Source organism: Palaemon carinicauda, chromosome 3, assembly GCF_036898095.1.
Source record: "Palaemon carinicauda isolate YSFRI2023 chromosome 3, ASM3689809v2, whole genome shotgun sequence".
Classification (NCBI taxonomy): domain Eukaryota; kingdom Metazoa; phylum Arthropoda; class Malacostraca; order Decapoda; family Palaemonidae; genus Palaemon; species Palaemon carinicauda.
The window spans coordinates 35197969-35202968 of record NC_090727.1 but is presented as its reverse complement, the minus strand read 5'-3'; positions in this window follow the sequence as shown (position 1 = coordinate 35202968).

Sequence of the window (5000 nt, the reverse complement as noted above, 5' to 3'; positions counted from 1 at the left end):
AAAAGGATATTGCACAAATAGAGTGTGTACAAAGGTCCTATACTGCTAGAATAGAAGAGGTTTAGGACCTTAACTACTGGGAAAGACTGCAATATTTAAAACTATACAGTCTAGAAAGGAGAAGAGAACGCTACATGATAATACAGGCATGGAAGCAAACAGAAGGAATTACTGAAAACATCATGGAGCTAAAAATATCAGAAAGAGCAAGCCGAGGTAGATTAATAGTACCAAAAAATATACCAGGAAAACTAAGGAAGGAGTACAGGACATTACTCCACTACGCACCAGCATCGATAATGCAGCGACTATTTAATGTGCTGCCAGCTCATCTAAGAAACATATCAGGAGTGAGCATAGATGTGTTTAAGAATGAGCTCAATAAATACCTAAGATGCATCCCAGACCATCCAAGACTAGAAGATGCAAAATACACCGGAAGATGTATAAGCAACTCTCTGGTGGATATACGAGGTGCCTCACACTGAGGGACCTGGGGGAACCCAAACATAGAATAAGGCAATAAGGTAAGGTTATATTCAGGATGCAAGAACTCAAATCTCTCTCTCTCTCTCTCTCTCTCTCTCTCTCTTACATAGAGAGAAAGATAGATAGATAGATAGATAGATAGATACACACGAGAGTAAACTGAAGAAGAGGGTATTCTAACACTTGTAAGTAAAGGAAATGAAATTGTGTAGGATATATAATGAGAATGAAAAATAATAAATTGACTTATGGAATGAAGACATGTCTAAAGACTTTGTCCTGCAATGAATTATTAACAGCCGATATAGCCTCTCTCTCTCTCTCTCTCTCTCTCTCTCTCTCTCTCTCTCTCTCTCTCTCTCTCTCTCTCTCTCTCTCTCTCTATATATATATATATATATATATATACATATATATATATATATATATATATATATATATATATATATATATGTCTATGTCTATGTATATATATGTGTATATATATGAATATATATATATATATATATATATATATATATATATATATATTAATGATAAATTTTGCACATTTTTACGTGTTTTTCATATTCAAATAAGCCATATATATTTTGATATATTAATGTCTGGATTCTCTTAACGACCTCGGGATCAGAGCCCCAGGCGAAATCTCACAAAGACAAGAGCTTGGCTCCGGCCGGGAATCGAACCCTGGTCGGCAAGCTTATATAGACAGTGACTAACCCATTCGGCCACGAAGGAAGATAAAAGTCAATGACAATTCTACTATACTTATACCTGTCGAATTCAGGTATTTTGTACTTAGAATTGAAATCAACCCATCTTCACCATCGTAGCTAATTGGTAGTTTGTTACTTGGCATTCAATTAATGATAAATTTTGCACATTTTTACGTGTTTTTCATATTCAAATAAGCCATATATATTTTGATATATTAATGTCTGGATTCTCTTAACGACCTCGGGATCAGAGCCCCAGGCGAAATCTCACAAAGACAAGAGCTTGACTCCGGCCGGGAATCCAGACATTAATATATCAAAATATATATGGCTTATTTGAATATGAAAAACACGTAAAAATGTGCAAAATTTATCATTAATTGAATGCCAAGTAACAAACTACCAATTAGCTACGATGGTGAAGATGGGTTGATTTCAATTCTAAGTACAAAATACCTGAATTCGACAGGTATAAGTATAGTAGAATTGTCATTGACTTTTATCTTCCTTCGTGGCCGAATGGGTTAGTCACTGTCTATATAAGCTTGCCGACCAGGGTTCGATTCCCGGCCGGAGCCAAGCTCTTGTCTTTGTGAGATTTCGCCTGGGGCTCTGATCCCGAGGTCGTTAAGAGAATCCAGACATTAATATATCAAAATATATATGGCTTATTTGAATATGAAAAACACGTAAAAATGTGCAAAATTTATCATTAATTGAATGCCAAGTAACAAACTACCAATTAGCTACGATGGTGAAGATGGGTTGATTTCAATTCTAAGTACAAAATACCTGAATTCGACAGGTATAAGTATAGTAGAATTGTCATTGACTTTTATCTTCCTTCGTGGCCGAATGGGTTAGTCACTGTCTATATAAGCTTGCCGACCAGGGTTCGATTCCCGGCCGGAGCCAAGCTCTTGTCTTTGTGAGATTTCGCCTGGGGCTCTGATCCCGAGGTCGTTAAGAGAATCCAGACATTAATATATCAAAATATATATGGCTTATTTGAATATGAAAAACACGTAAAAATGTGCAAAATTTATCATTAATTGAATGCCAAGTAACAAACTACCAATTAGCTACGATGGTGAAGATGGGTTGATTTCAATTCTAAGTACAAAATACCTGAATTCGACAGGTATAAGTATAGTAGAATTGTCATTGACTTTTATCTTCCTTCGTGGCCGAATGGGTTAGTCACTGTCTATATAAGCTTGCCGACCAGGGTTCGATTCCCGGCCGGAGCCAAGCTCTTGTCTTTGTGAGATTTCGCCTGGGGCTCTGATCCCGAGGTCGTTAAGAGAATCCAGACATTAATATATCAAAATATATATGGCTTATTTGAATATGAAAAACACGTAAAAATGTGCAAAATTTATCATTAATTGAATGCCAAGTAACAAACTACCAATTAGCTACGATGGTGAAGATGGGTTGATTTCAATTCTAAGTACAAAATACCTGAATTCGACAGGTATAAGTATAGTAGAATTGTCATTGACTTTTATCTTCCTTCGTGGCCGAATGGGTTAGTCACTGTCTATATAAGCTTGCCGACCAGGGTTCGATTCCCGGCCGGAGCCAAGCTCTTGTCTTTGTGAGATTTCGCCTGGGGCTCTGATCCCGAGGTCGTTAAGAGAATCCAGACATTAATATATCAAAATATATATGGCTTATTTGAATATGAAAAACACGTAAAAATGTGCAAAATTTATCATTAATTGAATGCCAAGTAACAAACTACCAATTAGCTACGATGGTGAAGATGGGTTGATTTCAATTCTAAGTACAAAATACCTGAATTCGACAGGTATAAGTATAGTAGAATTGTCATTGACTTTTATCTTCCTTCGTGGCCGAATGGGTTAGTCACTGTCTATATAAGCTTGCCGACCAGGGTTCGATTCCCGGCCGGAGCCAAGCTCTTGTCTTTGTGAGATTTCGCCTGGGGCTCTGATCCCGAGGTCGTTAAGAGAATCCAGACATTAATATATCAAAATATATATGGCTTATTTGAATATGAAAAACACGTAAAAATGTGCAAAATTTATCATTAATTGAATGCCAAGTAACAAACTACCAATTAGCTACGATGGTGAAGATGGGTTGATTTCAATTCTAAGTACAAAATACCTGAATTCGACAGGTATAAGTATAGTAGAATTGTCATTGACTTTTATCTTCCTTCGTGGCCGAATGGGTTAGTCACTGTCTATATAAGCTTGCCGACCAGGGTTCGATTCCCGGCCGGAGCCAAGCTCTTGTCTTTGTGAGATTTCGCCTGGGGCTCTGATCCCGAGGTCGTTAAGAGAATCCAGACATTAATATATCAAAATATATATGGCTTATTTGAATATGAAAAACACGTAAAAATGTGCAAAATTTATCATTAATTGAATGCCAAGTAACAAACTACCAATTAGCTACGATGGTGAAGATGGGTTGATTTCAATTCTAAGTACAAAATACCTGAATTCGACAGGTATAAGTATAGTAGAATTGTCATTGACTTTTATCTTCCTTCGTGGCCGAATGGGTTAGTCACTGTCTATATAAGCTTGCCGACCAGGGTTCGATTCCCGGCCGGAGCCAAGCTCTTGTCTTTGTGAGATTTCGCCTGGGGCTCTGATCCCGAGGTCGTTAAGAGAATCCAGACATTAATATATCAAAATATATATGGCTTATTTGGATATATATATATATATAAGAAATAATAAAAGAGGGAAAGAAAAGAATAGAAGATGTTGAATGAATAGCAAGGGGGGTGAAAGGGTTTAGGAGGAGCGATACTATGGATAGAATAAGGAAGGATCCTTCTCTCTGGTTACGGTTCATTTTCCACTTGCCTTCACACACACACACACACACACACACTGAATAGTGTGGCCTATTCTTTAAATATTAATTTCTGTCCTCATACACCTGACAGCACTAAGATTACCAAACAATTCTTCTTCTCTCAAGGGGTTTACAAAGGCACCTACTTTCCTCTTGGTAAAGGTAGAAGAGCCTCTTTAGCTATGGCAAGCAGTTCTCCTAGAAGGTCACTCTAAAATCAAACCGTATAGGCCTATGATGTAAGTCGTATAAAAAGGAATAAGAGGGAGAGACGTCAGTCGAGATGTTGGAACACACACATATGCAAGCGTGTGTGACATCACTGATTTATTTAGCATGTGTACAAGCTACATATTTTACACAATACAATAGAATCTAAATTTTTCGAAAAAAATAGAAAACACTTTCTATACAGACTTATTGTACATCATACACCTATGATGTAAGTCCATACAGAAAGAGGTTATTTTTTTTTTACGGTTTAGATTTTATTAATAGCAATGAGGATACTGTAGTGTTGCATAAATTGCATAAAAATCAGAATTAAACGAATTCATAATTTCACCTCCGAGTTACAATCTCCTCCATTCTCCCTTTGGTGTTTGACAGTAGAAGGCTCCTCTTACCAAGGACCCACTCTATGTGAGTATTATTATTATTATTATTATTATTATTATTATTATTATTATTATTATTATTAAATGTTAAGCTACAACCCTAGTTGGAAAAGCAGGTTGCTATAAGCCCAGGGGCCCCAAAGGGATAGTAGCCCAGTGAGGAAAGGAAACATGGAAAAATAAAATATTTTAAGAACAGTAACAACATTGAAATAAATATTTCCTATATAAACAATAAAAACTTTAATAAAACAAGAGGAATAAAAACCAGATAGAAGAGTGTGCCCAAGTGTACCCTCAAGCAAGAGAACTCTAACCCAAGACAGTGGAAGAC